The 17,080-nt window shown below is 42.9% G+C and overlaps 1 protein-coding gene across 2 annotated transcripts in view; it reads right to left on the reverse strand.

Moving 5' to 3' along the window:
• Positions 1-6,333, reverse strand: part of GPR161 (G protein-coupled receptor 161) — a 45,171-nt gene extending 38,838 nt beyond the window's left edge. The window contains exon 1 of one of the 2 annotated variants that reach the window (XM_074221942.1): positions 6,120-6,333. The gene's annotated coding sequence lies outside the window, so the exon portion shown is untranslated. The remainder of the gene's footprint in view (positions 1-6,119) is intronic. The other variant, XM_074221941.1, reaches the window with a different exon arrangement.
• Between the last annotated feature and the right edge of the window lie 10,747 nt (positions 6,334-17,080).

The following is a 17,080-nucleotide window of genomic DNA, read 5'->3' on the forward strand; positions in this document are numbered from 1 at the left end:
CAGAGACACTTAAGGTTCCTCAAAACTTTCTCAGGGGGTCTGAAAAGTCACAAATCATTTTCATGATACTACTAAAATATCTTCTATAATGGTAAATATCAATAGATATGACCCACATAAACAGAAACTCTTTGAGATCCTCAATAATTTTTAGAAGTCTAAAGAAGTCCTGAGTCCAAAATGTTTGAGAACATTGACTTAAGACTATTTTCTAGATGTTCTTTTTGTTTGTTTTTGTAAGGTAATGGGGTTAAGTGACTTTCCTAAGGTCACACAGCTAGGTAATTATTAAGTGTCTGAGATTGTATTTGAACCCAGATCCTCCTGACTCAAGGGCTGGTGCTTTATCCACTGTGCCATCTAGCCATCCCTAGCTAGTCTTTTAATTTCTCCCCCACTACAATTCATTGTTTACTTCACTAGGAAAGTTACCTTTTTTTTATATACAGACCTGATAGCATCACCCCTTATTCAAAAACCCTCCAGATCTTCCCAATACAAATCAAATAAAAATGTCAACTCTTAGCCTAGTATTTGAGATCTTCCAAGACTGTAAGTCAAACTTCTTTTCCAGTCTACCAGGTTTCCCACTACTTCCCTTTAGTATTTATACACTTCTGCAGGACTGAACTACTAAGCTTACCTTGTCTCTGTGCATTTGCTCACACCACCTATGTTTACAGTAGATTCCCCCACCCTGCAATCTATATCTACTGAAATCCATCCTCTCCCATCTCCTCCATGACACGGTCTCAGTTACACTCAGGTGGGATTTCTCTTGTTCTTGAATCTCTCAGGCTGCTCTGTTTGGCCTCTCCCACTTAGGCCACTTTCTTGCTTCTATTATAGTTATTTGTATACATCTCACCTTCTACCAGATGGTAAGCTCCTTGAGGGAAAGTCATTTTTCATCTTGTTATTCTCTGTACCCAGCACAGAATATTTATGCATAGTAGGCATATAATGCTTATTGAATTGGACTAAATCCCAGATTGGAGTTCATCATTTTTTGTGATCTAAGGTAAGGATTTGAATGGAAATGCCCTCTTATTCAAAAGGACCCTTCTCACTCTGACAGTTATGGGGGCATTTCTTACTAATCAATTTCTTCATTGAATGGTAAGAGCCCTGGTTCAGTATTCCTGAAGTACTCAAGTCTCTTGAATGAAACATCAATGAATTCATCCACTGTCTACCTAGGATAAAGTATCTTAAGAGTGATAGCGACAATATTGCCATATTAGCTAATATGCAAAGAACAGAGAACAGAATACTCTACTGGTGAACATTATCCAACTACTCTTAGTAATCTCTTACTCTGCAAAGAGTAATTAAAAGACAAGAAATGACAACAGGCTGTCCAACCTAAAAGTCTTTTTCTGACAGTGACACCAATGGGAATGTTGTGGCAGCTGCTCCCTTCAGGATACTGATTTTTAAGAGGTTAGGTTGAGAGGCTGTGTGGACAGAGAGATAATAAAACAGTAAAAGAGGAGTCAAAAGAGTTGGGTTTGAATACAGATCTGCTACCTTTTCCCCTGTATGTTGTCAGATAAATTACTTCTCTTTGGGCATGATAATCTCACTTGTAAAATGAGGGGACAGCCTAAATGACTTCAAATATCCTTTTTTAGTCTAAACCCCATGATGTAACTTGACTATTCCAACTACCTCTTGTCATTCAAAGAACCTCTTAAACTTAGCTCTAGTCTAGCTTCTCAGTACAATCTTCTGTTATTCCTCTATAACCCATTGCTCAGATATCTTACCCACCTCATCCTCCTTGCCAGGACTGGCCTTATTCCCTCCTCTCCAGACAGTAAAATTTTACAAATTCTTCAGTCAGTTCCACTTCCTCTGTGAAGTCTCTTCTGATCATCACAGGCCATGGTGGCTTCTTCCTCCTCTAGACTCCCACAAGCACTTATTATCCACATTACCCATTAGGGTATTATCACACAGGGCTGCTTTATATTATTAGTTACCTTTTTGCATATGTCTTCTTTCATCAAACTATAAGATCTCTGAAGGCAGGGACCACTTTTTATTTGTTGTCTGACTCTCCCTGACCCCATCTGGGGTTTTCTTGGCAAACACAGTGGAGTGCTTTGCCATTTCCTTCTCCTGCTCTTTTTATAGATGAGGAAACTGAGGCAAAGACTGTTAAATGACTTACCCAGGGACATACAGCTAGTGAGTGTCTGAGGTCAAATTTGAACTCAGATCTTCTGAGCCTCTGTACTTCTTGCTGACAACCACTTTTAATATTTTTTATTCAACAAACATTTAGCAAGTATTCTGTCCAAGACCTCATGTTGGAACTATGGCAATATAGACACAGGTGTTTACAATCTAAAGGGGGATCAGCAAGGACTAATACACAAATAACTAACTACATAGCTACTGAAGACCTGGGAAAGAAAATTCTCATTGTCAAAGTTCTTATCACTATCAAATGGCTACAGATCAGAAATGAATATGGTTTTATCAGTGGAAATGATATAAAAGATATTTTAGCATTTGTTTTGCTGCTGTACCCAAGGGACCAAGTGCCTTTCCATCTGACTCACAGTTAAAACCTTCACTAGAATGAGAGCTAGATGAGGAAAATGAGTATACTGTTAGGGAAAGCTGGGTGGCTTAGTGGAAAGAGAACTGGGCCTGGAGTCAGGAAAATCAGAGTTCAAATCCGACCTCAGACACTTACTAACTGCATGATCCAGGAGAAATCACTTAATCCTGTTTGCCTCAGTTTCCCCATCTGTAAAATGGGGATATAATGGCACCTACTTTCTCAGTTTAGTAGCAGTTAACTGGCACAGTGGATAGAGCATCAGCCCTCAGGAAGATATGAGTTCAAATGTGACCTTACACAGTTACTAGCTGTGTGACTCTGGTAAAGTTGCTTAATCCCAACTGCTCCCCCCCCCAAAAAGAATACGACCTCCCTGAAAGCAGGAACTGACTCCACTTTTCCATTTGTGCCTTCAGCTTTTAGCATAGTGCATTGTATATAATAAATATTTAATAAATGTTTTTTCATTCAAAAATAAGAAAAAGGAGAATAAAATAATTATGAAAGGATGAACTACAGGCAATTACTAGAATAAATTTGAGGAACAAAAACTAGGAAGGGCATGGAAAGTCTCCTGTTAAGAGGAGGCAACATATGTGTGGAACTTTGAAGGAGTTTTGTGATTCAAGGGGATGGGAACAGGGAATGAGTTCCTTCAACATAAAGTATCTAGAAAAGACAGAATGTAGATTAGATTGACTTGGACACAAAATATGTGAAGGAGAGTCTGAAATCAGTTTGGAAATGCTACTTAGAGCCAGGCTCCAAAGGCCCATGAATACATGGATGAGTAGCTGACATTTCGATCTGGTGGCAGTGGAAGTCATTAAAGGTTTCCCTGTTTATGAAGAACATAATCACAGCAGCACATTAGGAAGATTACTTAGACAGCGAGGCAAAGCACAGACTGGAGAAGGGCTAGCCTGTTGGCAAGAGGAGTAGGTAGGAGGTTATTACAACAGTCTAGATGAAGGAGATGAAAGTCTAAACTGGAGTGGCTGCAGGAGGAGTGGAAAGAAGAAAACAGATGCAAAAGATAGTGCAGAGAGCAAGAAGATAAGACAGTGTGACTGATGAGGCTGGACAATAGAGGAAGAGAGTCCAATCAGATCAGAAGTCTCAAGTCAGGTTTCTTATCCTTACTATCAAATGAAAACCCAGTATTTTTCTTTAGCTTTAAATTGAACTAAAGATACTTCCTTTGCTTTCAGTGCTCTACAGAGAATACAGAAAGAAAATGTTGTCTCTAAGTCCTAGAGCACAGAAAACGCTGGAAAGTCATTAGTGCACCATTATCTGATATCCCTTTAGGGAAGGGGATGTCATTTGGTCTGGTGCTGCTATGGCAACTGCAGGAGGGACTCAAATTCAATAAATCTAGGAGCTTTTTTTTGGGGGGGAATTAAATGTTTGACCACATATAGCAGGCTAATTTTTAAGTTGATAATTTTGTATGGCCCACGAATGATGTTATAAATATTCAAATAGCCTTTGACAGGAAAAAAAAAAGCTTCCCCGGTCCTGCTTTAGAGGTAGGACAGGGCCCAGAAACTTCAGAAAAGCACTTTCCCCAGGGAATATGATCTCAAAATTAAATGTGTTTCTCAGCTCCTCTCCTTTAGACTGTGAGCTCCTTGAAAGTAGGGGTTATATTTTGCCTTTCTTTGCAGTAGGCAATTAGCAGGGGATAGAGTACTAGATCTGGAGAGAGGACTACTTGAGTTCAAATCCTGCCTAAGATATTTTACTAGTTGTATGATCATGGGCAAGTCACTTAGCTTCTGTCTGCCTCAGGTCCTCATCTTTAAAATGAGGATATGATAACACCCACTTTTCCAGGTTTGTTGCAGGGAATCAAATGAATGATATTGGGAAAGGGCTTTGCAAACTTCATAAATACTAGTGATTACTATTGGTATCCCTAGCTGACCATAATGCCTAGCATATGGCACATTTATTAGAGCAGTAAGGTGGTATAGACTGCCAGGCCTGGATTCAGGAAGACCCGAATTCAAATCTAACCTCAGACATTTACTAGCTGTGTGACCCTGGGTAAGGGTCACAAACCCTGTTTGCCTCGGTTTCCTCAATTGTAAAATGAGCTGGAGAAGGACAAGGCAAACCATTCCAGTATCTTTGTCGAGAAAATCCCAAATGGTGTTGTAAAGAATCAGACACAACAGAAACAAAAGAACAATATCAACAACAATAAATGCTAATTGATGGACTGAAACTTTACCCACTGAGGCCATCCATCAGCAGTCAAATGATGGGCATTCTGAGAAAACAAGTTTCACTTTCATCGATTCCCATGCTGTGGGAACTGATACTCCACTCTGAATAACTTGTAGCCCATCCCCTCAAAAACGCAGATCTCATACTAATTCTATGTTGCTGAGGAGAATGAAAGTGGAAGTCTCTGAAAGTAACTAGGCAGACTAATTGATCATAAGGTAGGGACAGCGAGGGACAGTCTCTGGGGCCTTAATCTGGAGTCTGTAGCCCTGTGTTCCAGTCTCAATTCTACTAGTTATTGCTGAGTTGTTCAGTTGTGTTATGCGTTCATGGGCTTTTCTTGGCAAAGATACTGGAGGGATTGGTCATTTTCTTATCTAGTGTGCCCCCATTTTACAGCTGAGAAACTGAAAATGACTCAAGTCCGTTAGCTAAGTCATCACATTAGAGCAGAACTGGATATAAAGTGGGTTCCTGAAATGCCACAAAGAACTCATCAATCAGCCTCATATATAAGGTAACCCCTTGGCAGGGGCACTAATATAACATTTTAGAGAAGCTTGTGTATCATTGGTCCTGCTGGCTAGAGAAAAGAGAAGTGGTGTCCCTGTGATATTACCACAGCGATGATGGTTGGGGAATTGAAAATAAATCAGAAGCTGATCTCAAGTGACGTCCAATTGAGCCAAGGTAGAGAATCAGTTGAGGTTTTGAAATATATACAAGAGGAATACAGTGAAGGGTAATGGAGAGAGAGGGGTCCCTGGAAGCCAAGGACCAGACCCAGAGCTTCTCTGGGCCATGAATGCTAGACAAGCTTCTATGAGAATTCTAATAGTATTTTTCAGAAATGTCCTTTCTGATGAGGCTGCATAGAAAGAAACTGTCCTCTTTCTATTATGCTTCAAAGCAAAATGAGATTTAAGCGAAAATGACCTCAGTCGGATCAGAACACTTAGATCTGGCCTCAGAAGCCCCGGGTTTGAATCTTCCCTGTATATCACTAAGGTAAACTATGCTGCATCTTTGCTCATCTTGCAATGACGAGTTGAAAGGGAGATTTGAACGAGATCACTTCTAACATCTTTCCAGCTCTAAGCACCAGGGTCCTATAGCAGAATCTTTGGATCCTGGGAAGAAAAAGGAGAAATGGACTCTTGGGCTGTCATGGAAATGAAGCTGGGTCACAAGCCAGTAGGGACCTCATACGCAGTAGCGACCATTTCAAGCTTCGCCCGGCCTAGACAGACGGTTCTCCTTGTCTAAAGGGTTAGTTTGGGCGTGAAGGGGTGCAGGAGGGCCAGCTTACCGGCAAGGTGGCAGCCCCAGCCCCGGGCCCGGGCCCGGCCCCGGCTCAGCAGCTGGCCTCTGGAAGTGCCCGGCTCCGGGAGGCTGCAGGTGCCCTCTGCTTGCCTAGGTGCGGCTCGCCTTGTCCGGGGCGCTCTGGGCTCTGCGGCTGCTTCTGTCCGCACCCCGACCCAGCGGCGGGGGTACCGGGCCAGGCCGAGGGGGGCCGACTGCAGGCCGGGGCGGCAGCGTCCATGACCGCCCTTCCTAGTGGAGGGGACACAGGGAGGGGGTCAGAGGCGGCCCCCCAGGTCCGGGGGGGCTTCTCCGAGCGCCGAGGCCGCCCCTCCCCCTCCGCCGGGCACAAAGACGCGCGGCCCGCCGCCCCCCGCCCCGGGCCGCGCGGGGTCTCACCGCCTCGGGGCCGCCCCTCCGCCGGCCCCCGGGGCCGCGGACACGCGGGGAAGGGCCGGCGGGGCCGGACGCTTCGGCGGGTGGCTGCGAGGGCGCCGCGCCGCCCCCTGCCCGGGCCTCTCTCCCCTCCTCCCGCCCGGCCCGCGCCCCGGGCCCGCCTCCCGCACTTCCTCCGGGGCCCCGGCCCACCCCCGGGCCCGGGCCGGCGCCCTGCAGCCCCCCGCTCCCCGCGGCCCCGGGGCCCGGCCTCGCCTCTGGGGGGCTTCCCCTCTCCTCAGCTCCCCGCGGCCCCGGGGCCCGGCCTCGCCTCTGGGGGGCTTCCCCTGTCCTCAGCCCCCCGCTCCCCGCGGCCCCGGGGCCCGGCCTCGCCTCTGGGGGGCTTCCCCTCTCCTCAGCTCCCCGCGGCCCCGGGGCCCGGCCTCGCCTCTGGGGGGCTTCCCCTCTCCTCAGCCCCCCGCTCCCCGCGGCCCCGGGGCCCGGCCTCTCCTCTGGGGGGCTTCCCCTCTGCTCAGCCCCCCGCTCCCCGCGGCCCCGGGGCCCGGCCTCGCCTTTGGGGGGCTTCCCCTGTCCTCAGCCCCCCGCTCCCCGCGGCCCCGGGGCCCGGCCTCGCCTCTGGGGGGCTTCCCCTCTGCTCAGCCCCCCGCTCCCCGCGGCCCCGGGGCCCGGCCTCGCCTCTGGGGGGCTTCCCCTCTGCTCAGCCCCCCGCTCCCCGCGGCCCCGGGGCCCGGCCTCGCCTCTGGGGGGCTTCCCCTCTCCTCAGCCCCCCGCTCCCCGCGGCCCCGGGGCCCGGCCTCGCCTCTGGGGGGCTTCCCCTCTCCTCAGCCCCCCGCGGCCCCGGGGCCCGGCCTCGCCTCTGGGGGGCTTCCCCTCTCCTCAGCCCCCCGCTCCCCGCGGCCCCGGGGCCCGGCCTCGCCTCTGGGGGGCTTCCCCTCTGCTCAGCCCCCCGCTCCCCGCGGCCCCGGGGCCCGGCCTCGCCTCTGGGGGGCTTCCCCTCTCCTCAGCCCCCCGCGGCCCCGGGGCCCGGCCTCGCCTCTGGGGGGCTTCCCCTCTCCTCAGCCCGCCGCTCTCCCGGTCCCAGCTCGATTCCGCGTTTCCGGATCCAGCCTCCTCAGACTTCCCTTCTCCTCCTCTCCTTCCCCCCCGGCTTCCCATCGCCCTCCCCGGCTCGGGCAGCTCTCACTCGCTTCTCTCTGTTTACAGCCCGAAACAGACCCCCCGCCCCATCCGCAGCCTCCTCCGGCCCCCCAGCAGCCGCGGGCCCTCTCCGCCCTCCCGCGCCCTCCTCGTCCCCGCACAGCGTCCGGAGCGGAGGAACGAGGGGAGCAAAGTGTCAACCAGCCCAGAAGAAAGGGCCCTCGGGCAGGGGGTCGTGGAAATGGAGCCCAAGGGGTTGGGGCTTACCCCGAGCTTCCAGAAGAAAGGCCAGAGCCGCCAGACGCTCGAGGCTTAATGGGACGGCGGGCGGGAGCGGCAGGCGGGCATTGCACCCCGAGCCCCGCAAGCCCTGGGATCCTCGGCGAATCGCTCAGCGCCTCCTCCGAAAAGCCGACCCAGCCGCGTGGGTGCTAGCTACCTCACGGCTATTGTGGACAAGTCGTTTTCGAACCTTGAAGAGAAGTGTGTCTTACCAGTCGTCGCGAAGAGAACAGATCAATCCCGTCTCTTCTCTGGGTTCTTTAGTTACTCCCCAGATGCCAATTGGGTTCCTTGGGACACCTCCTTAAATACTTGAAGGCGTTGTAATTTCACTCTGCATATTTGAATACTTCCTCCACATGGCGTCTTGCAATCTTTTAGCTTAATAGAGGGTTTCAGATTCTACACTTTGAATCATCTCAATATCAGCTCCCACTCTCTTCTCCTTTGCTTGAATCTTGGAAGAAGAGGTGCCTCTTTTCCTTGCCAAGGCTAATCTTTCCATTGCTCCCATTACATCCTGTAACTCGCCCCCCCCCCCGTATTCATCTCCTCTCTCTCCAGTTTTTAGTCTTTCCCTAAGTAGTAGCCCCTTCTCTGCTTCCTTAACATATTTGTCTTTCCCAACTTTCAAAAACCTTCACGACACGACCATCCTATAGATCGACTTCTTTTCACAGATTCTCAGAAAACACTATACCCATTGCCTCCACTTCCTTTCCACTCAGCAATTTTCAGTCACTTCAAATCTGATCTCTGAGGTCATCACTCACCTGAGTGTATGTTCTCCAAAGTTTCCAGTAATGTCTTAACTGTGATCATTTAATGTCCAATCTAAAGCCCTTGTTCAGTTCTCATCCTCCTTTACATTTCTACAACACAGGTGACATTGATGAGCATTTCTGACTCCTGGATATTCTCCCCTCTCTGGGCTTTTGGGGACTTTGTTTCTACTTGATTTTTTACTTCTCCTCTGACTACTTCCTAATTATCATCCATGTACTACTCCCAACATGTTGATGTACTGGGCTCTCTTTTCTTTTCTCTTTATAGTCTCTCTCCAAGATCTCATCAGTTCTGATCTAGCTCATCTTTTTTTCTATTGAACTCCATTCCTATGCAACTATGCATGGGGCTTAAGTAGATTATTTTATGTTATGAAAGTTTTTCAACATTCATTCATATGCATATGCATAGTTTAAGTTACATAATTTCCTTCTACCTTTCCTTCCCACTCCCCTCCCCTCAGCAGCAGACAGGTAAATGTTGTATACATATATTTGTGTTTAACATGTTTACAGATTAGCCATTTGCAGAGGAATTAAGGGAAAAGAAAGAAAATCATGAGATAAGAAAGAAATGCATAAGAGAATTTTTTAAAAAGTGAATATAGCTTTCATTCAGATTCTGTTGGAGTCTTTTTGTTTTGTTTTGTTTTTTTCTTTCTCTGAATGGAGCTAGCATTATCTGTAGCTGGTCACCTAGGGTTTTCCTGGCTCTCTGAACAGGGTTGATCAACTCACAATATTGTTGTTAATGGGTACAATGGTTCTGCTCCCTTTCCTCAGCATCAGTTCATGTGGTTCTTTCCCTGCTTCTCTAGAATCTGACCATTCATAGTTTCTTGTAGAAAATAATATTCCATAACTTATTCAGTCATTCCTCAATTGATAGGTATAATGATGCCTATTTCCAAACAAATTTCTTATAAGCATCATAAAAATGTTTTGTACCTGCAACTTTGTTAGAGTTGTTAATCATTTCAAGTAATTTTTAGAGGATTCTCCAATTATGCAATTGTATCATCTACAAGGAGTGATACTTTTTGTTTTCACATTGCCTCTTCTAATTTCTTTCCTTCTCTTATTACTAAAGCTAACATTTCTAGAACAATATTGAATAATATATCTTTGTTAGACCCCTGATTTTACTGGGAAGGTTTCTGGCTTATGCTCATTGCATAGGATGTTTACTGATGGTTTTAGCTTAGATACTGCTTATCATTTTAAGGGAAAATCCATTTATTTCTATTAAGAATAAAATTTTTAACATATCCATTGAGACATTATTTCTTACTTCAAATTCTTGCCTCTTTCTAATTTCCTTATAGCTATTAAAGTCATTGTTATTCTTCAAGTCACTCATGTTCATAACCTGATAACCACTCTTCTCTCTCCTTCATTCCCCCCCATCCCCACATCCAATGAATTGTTAAGTCTTGTCAGTGGCTAGCTTTACAAAAACTCTCACATTTACACAGAGGAGTAGGAGAAGGAAATATTTATTTATATAGTACCTACTTTGAGCCACACACTGTGCTAAGTATTTTTTTGCAATATTATCATATTTGATCCTCACAGCCATCTTGGGAGGTAGGTGCTACTATTAGCTTCATTTTACAGGTGAAGAATCTAAGCAAATAGTGGTTAAATAATTTACCTAGGGTCACACAGCTAATCTGAGGTCAAATTTGAACTCAGCTCTTCCTGGCTCTGTGCCCAGCACTCTATCCATAAAAATACCACCTTTTGCCACAATATAGTTCACCTTTCTTCTAAAATACTGCAATCGTCTCCTAATTGTTCTCCGTACCATCCTCCATATAGCTGCCAAAGTAATATTTTAAAAGTGGGGGTCTGACCATGTCTCTCCTCTGCTTATAGAAGCTCCAGGATTTTCAGTTGTTTCTGAGATGAAATGCAAATTCCTCTCTTTGCTTTGGTATTTAAAGTTCTTTCTAACCCACCTCCTGCCACCTTTACAGCCTTATTGCCCATGACTGTCCTTCTTATAGTCTACATTCTAGCTAAACTACCCTGTTTGTTCCCCCTACACAACATTCTGTTCCTCAGTTCCTTGCCTTTGTACTGGTTGTTCCTCATGCCTAGGATGGAAGTCTTCAGTTCTGCCTTAGCATCCTAACTACCTCCTACCCAAGACTTATTTTGATGACTTAAGATGTTAGAGATATCTTTTTCCCTTCTCCTCCTCCTTCCCCCCAAGCAATAAGGAATGGTAAGGAATTTCTTCTATTTATGTAAACTTGTACCTGTAATGAGTCTGGAAGACTCATCATGAGTTCATATCATACATACCAGCTGTGTGATCCTGGAAAAGTCACTTCACTCTGTTTGCTTCAGTTTCCTCATTTCTAAAATTATCTGGAAAAGAAAATGTTAAACCACTCCAGTATCTTTGGCAAGAAAATCCCATATGAAGTCACCAAGTGTCTGATGAATCAACAACATTAATTTGTGGTTTTCTAAGTCAGTATGGGGGCACCAGGAATTCCTGTTTACAATTTAGTGCCCTCCTTTTATTTGAGTGATATCACTGCACTGCACCATGTTTCCTGACATTCACCTGGCATACATTTTTATTTATTTATGTTCATATCATATTTCCCCAGGAGAGTATAAGTTTTGTGAGGACAAAACTGTTGCATTTTTGTCTTTAAATCCTTGGATATTGTTGTTGTTCAGGCATTCAGTTGTAACTGACTTTGTCCAGAGATTTTTCTTGGCAAAGATACTGGAGAAATTTGCTATTTCCTTCTCAGTGTGTCTCCATTTTCCTGAGGAGGAACTGAGGCAGAGATTAATTGGCTTGCCCAAGGTCTTATAGCCATAAGTGTCTAAAGTCAAATTTGAACTTAGATCTTCCAGACTCCAAATTCGATGCTCAATCCATCACACCACCTAGCTGCCTAGGTTATACCAGGTGCTTAGTAAACATTGTTTTACTTTGTTTACATTATTGAATAAATGAATGTTGTACAATGTCTACTATCACCATTCATAGAACTGCCATACCTTTAGAACCATTCAATTTAGACTTGGCCAGTCTAACAAAGTAAATCAATATATTAATAACCTGCACTCTGCATCTATATGCCCATTAAGAGTCATTCCAAGTTTGTGCTTCATTGGAGTTGATTTCTAGTGAGAAAAATAAAGCACAGATGTGTACTTTCTTTTTCCTTTTTAACTTTGGATGGAACAATTTTCTATTCAAACATATTTGAGGACTGTTGTCATTCTGTGAATCAAAGGTGAAGAATTGTCTCTGATTCTAAGATAAAGATTAGATAAGGACAAATACATGCAGGCATTTTACAGCTAATAGCAAAACATTTCAATCCAAATCTCTTATGACAATTTCCTCAAAATTCATGAGGAATTTTGTTGTTCTGGGGGTTTCTGTTGAAAAAGCAAGAGAAATAGAATTTTAACAATACCCAAACTTTAGGTAGAAATTCAAATCCTTTCCTTATCTATCTCTAACAGTACTTAACTGGCCACAAGTACAATATGAACATTTCATTAAAAAATATAATTGATAATAATTGGTCCTTTAGTGGTGTGGTCTCAGATTCAGCTGCAAGTGCCCATAAGAACAAGGCAAAGAAATTGCTGTCCACTGAAGAAAATTCCAATTCATTAGATTCCTGTGGGACTAAGTGCTAAGATGGGTAATTTTATCAGAAGGCATGTATTTGAAAAAAACAGGAAAAAAGAGGGAAAGTCACTTGGAAAAGAAATAGAAATAAGAGATAGAGGTCCATGTGAAAAGAAGAATCCTGGGATATTCAAGCAGTCAGTACCAGAGTCCAATTGATATCTTAGGCTATAGTCTGGTGAGCTGGAAATGTCTTATGAAGTGAGCTGGGAGCCCAGAGCATGATCATTGAGCTCCATGGGGCCTAAATGGATCTTTATTTTGGCTACTGAGAAAATATTGAAAGGATGGGGGGAACAGTCTTTTTGCCCTGCCCACCCACAAGATGAGGGCTACCACATAAATTTTCTTTAGTAGGTTTCTATCCCATTTACTTCCTCAGAAGATTTGGGAGTTTATACACTTGTGTAGAGGAGTAGAGATTGGTGCTATCACTTGATTCTCTTTTATTACTTACATTGCTTTTATGCACTAATTAAATGACTTTGCTATTGAATTTGTAGCTCTTGCATGATCAGAAAATAGAGAATATCGCATTAGGGAGATCCAAGAAAAGTCATAAAGGACTCAGAGTTAGAATTTTCAGCAATATTAAAGACCCCCTTGTCATACTTACATTTACATTGTATTTTGTAAAGTTGTTTCTCCTGAATAGCCCATTGGAATGTTGTAAGTGTAACTCAAGCCCTAAAGTTGATTGATATGAGACTCCCTCTTTTTCAGTTGAGATGAACATCCTGTATCTGTCTGTGTGAGAGCCAAAGTTGGTGAGAATGAGAAAGGAGAAATTCAATCTCTTCAATCTTTTCAGGGGCTTCTGACCTCCAGCATTAAGAGAAGACTTAACTGTTCTTCAGGGCCATGAAGAAAGATTCTGGGAATAAGTCAACACTAGAGAAGCTGTAGTCTCCATCTTGTCCCTACTTTCCCCTTTATATATTAGATACTTTGTGGAATTTCCCTTTGCCTAAGTTTTCAGACTCGTGTCTCTCTCTCTCTCTCTCTCTCTCTCCCCCCCCACCTCTCAGTTGAGCTGAGATACCTTACTCCCAAAGGAAAAACTCCTTCACTGTGTATTGTCTGATATATATCTTATATGTATATTTTTACTAACTTCTATTTTTGCAATCATTTTGTATAAATAGATTTACTTGCTATATATGTGTTCATCATGGAACTGGTTTTTGGTGGGAAAGGAGTCAAGCTTTGTACATAGATCCTCTTCTGCTTGTGCTAATTTGACCTAATAATTATTACCAAGAAAACAGAAGTTCTCTATCAGCCAATCCCACACCATCCATTCATGGAACCAATGTTTATAAGAAATGGAGAAATTTTGAATGCTGTGGATAAGTTAATTTACCTTGGCAGTATACTTTCCAGGGATGTACACATAGATGATATGATTGATGCATGCCTTGCGAGAGCTAGCTCAGTATTTAGGAGTCTCTCAAGGAAAATGTGAGAGAAAAGAGGTTTTATACCATCTACCAAATCAAAGCTTTACATAGTCATTGTGTGGACATCTCAGCTGTATGCCTATGAAACCTGAACACTATACCACCACTGTGACAGGAAACTGAATCATTTTAATTTGAATTGTCTTAGGAAAATTCTGAAGATCACATGGTAGGATATGATGCTAAACACTGAGGTCCTTTCTTGAACTGCCAATCATTCAAATTCTACTACAGAGAGTACAGCTCTGATGGTCTAGCCACGTTGTTTGAATGCCAATCATACACTTGCTTAAAAGACTTTTATAAAGAAGTCACATGAGGCAAGTGCTTACATGGAAGGGCAAAGAAGGGATGCAAGGACACTCTCAGGTCTTTCAATGGTGAGACATGAGAGACACTGGTAAAAAATAAAAAACTGTCCAGTCTAGTCAGTATAGCCTGAATCAAAGAAGGTGCTATGCTCTGGGAGTGAAGAATGATTGCAGTAGCTTAAAGAAATATGAGATGTACAAATTTAGAGACATCTCCTTTCCAAATGTTCATATAAACTACTTGTGCTCAACCTTAACCTGTGGTCTGATTAGTCACAGTCAGACATACTGTACCTTGACTCCAATATAGTGATGACATTTTGGTCCTCTTTGAGAATGAAGAACAACCCATAGAGCTTAAAGTCCTACTTTCTCTGCTTAAGTAATCTTAAAATTACACCCCCTAGGCCAATGTGTCAAACTTAAGAAACAGATTCCTATGGACTTCATACCAATTTAGAAAACCACAAATTAACATTTTTATTATATTTTTGTTTATTTTGTCATACATTTCCTAATCCCATTTTAATATGCCTTGGCCACTCAGAAATTTTGTTGGTCATTTGTGGATTGGGAGTTTGACACTTCTTGTCCTCAACTATTAATATTTAAGGGAGCAGATAACTATAATTTAAACTAATACTCCCTTTCTCATAAGAAAGCAGAGCAATCTCTGACCCCAACCTTCTACTTCCCTTCCTGGAAGAAATCAATTTTTTCCTTGGAGAAGGATGGGGAAAGGACATGCTGGAGATGTATCTCTTCTATGAACCAAATCAAGACTTCATAAGGATCAAATGATCTCTTTTGAGTATAGGCCTAGCAGTGGTTTAGTTGAGTCAAAAGGGATGCATTGTTTAATTACTCTTTGTCATTTGTATAATTGTATAATACCAAATTTTATCCAGGTCCATAAAGAGTGCAACAATATACTTGTTTTAACAACATTCTGCCAATACTTGTTATTTTCCTTTTCTGTCATTTTTGTCAATCTGATGGGAATAAGGTAGAATCTCAAAATTGCTATTATTTATCTTTCTCTACAGTTCCTCATACATATGGAAATGAGACCTTCATCCAAAACATTTCTTGCAAAAAGTTTTTCCATAGTTGTTTCTATTTTAATCTTAACTTTGCCGAATTTGTTTACACAACAGCTTTTACATTTTGTTATCAAAATTATCCATTTTATTGTCAGTGGTCTATTCATTTCTTTTTGTGGTCAAGATTTTCCCCCATCCACAGATTAAATAATAATATTTTCCCATGTTTCTCTAATCTGTTTATGATATAACTTTTTATATCTGAGTCATGACCATTGGGTTCCCATTTGGAGCTTATTTCTGATAAGGTGTGAGGTGTTGATTTGAATCTAATTTCTTCAATACTGCCATTGAATTTCTCTAGCAGTTTTTGTCAAAATGAAAAATGCTATTTTGTTGGATAGTTTGTGAGCAGTTAGGTGACACACAGGATAGAACACTGGGACTAAAGTCAGGAGGATTCATCTTCATGTGTTCAAATCCAGCCTCAGACAAATAATAGCTGTGTGACCTTGGCCATTAGGGATATTGGTCAGTTTATAGTTAATTTTTGTTATCCAGTTTTGACTCTTCCTGGGTTACATATATATCTGCTGGGCCTAATACTCAAAAGAGATCATAGAAATAGGAAAAGGTCTTAAATATACAAAAAAGATTTTTAGTAGCTATTACTTGTCTCTGGTATCTGGCAGGATTATGTTTTAAAAAGTTCCCTTGTCAATTTTCTGAATTCTAGTCGCTTCCTTAATTTTGATCCTTTCCCCCTCTGTTGATTGTCTTCTTTATTTTGTATGTGTATAAGTATGTGTTTGTGTGTTGTTCGCATGTTTTCCCCATTAGACTCTGAACTCCTTGAGGATAGGGACTGTCTTTTGCCTTCCTTGAATCTCCAGCATGTAGAACAAGGCCTCACATGCTGTGCTTAATAAATGTTTATTGAATCATTGCCTAATTGATTCTTGAGTCTCAAGGGAGATGGTGCAGGGAAGGCAAGAAGTTAATAGTTCTAAGATTGAAGTATAGGGCAAGGGGAAGAAAGGAGAAGGTGGAGAATGAAAGGAACAAGGAGGAGGAGAAGAAGGGGTAGGAGAAGAAAAAGAGAATGAAAAGGACAAGGACAAGGAAGAAGAGAAGAAGTCAGAGAAGAAAGAAGGAAAAGAAGGAGAAGAAAAATGAGAAGAATAAGAAAACAGGAGAGGAAGATGAAAAGAAAGTAAGTGGGAACAAGAGGCTAGAACTGAGTAGAAGTTGGTCCCAAATTAATTTGACCTCAGGCAAGTCCATGCATTCTTTTGGCTCTCAGTTTTCTCATCTGTAAATTATGTTTCTAGAAAATAAATGATTTCTTTCTTCTTCCCAGGTTCATTCTCCTCTTGCCAATTGTGGTTGTCCTTCAAAGCTCTTGGCTAGAAATTCTTCTCTACTTTCTCTGCAGTTTTTCTCTTACTAATCTCATCTACTTTCATGGAACTCTATATATCTGAGACACCCACACACATATAGATATATGTACATGTATATGTATTTGTATATTTATAGCCACCTCTCCACATATGTCTATTGTGTGTATATTGTGTCTATGGATGTGTGTGTTCTCACAAACATGAATATGGGTGTGTTTGTGTAACTGACTTGCTCCCCCTAAATATCTATCAAGAAAACTATATATCTATTTATATAAAATTTCAGTTCTTTATCCCCATCTATTTATTAGGCATCTGCCTCTGGATGCATTTCCAATGTTTAAACATGGCAAAGCTTCCTCTTCACCCATTCTACCTCAAACCTTCCTAACTTTTCTTTTTCTATTGGTGCCATCACTATCTGCCAAATCATTTGAGTTTGGGTGGTTAGAAAACAAATTTGATCAGAAGTGAAGTG

The sequence above is a fragment of the Macrotis lagotis genome, chromosome 2 (assembly GCF_037893015.1).
Source record: "Macrotis lagotis isolate mMagLag1 chromosome 2, bilby.v1.9.chrom.fasta, whole genome shotgun sequence".
NCBI classification, from domain to species: domain Eukaryota; kingdom Metazoa; phylum Chordata; class Mammalia; order Peramelemorphia; family Peramelidae; genus Macrotis; species Macrotis lagotis.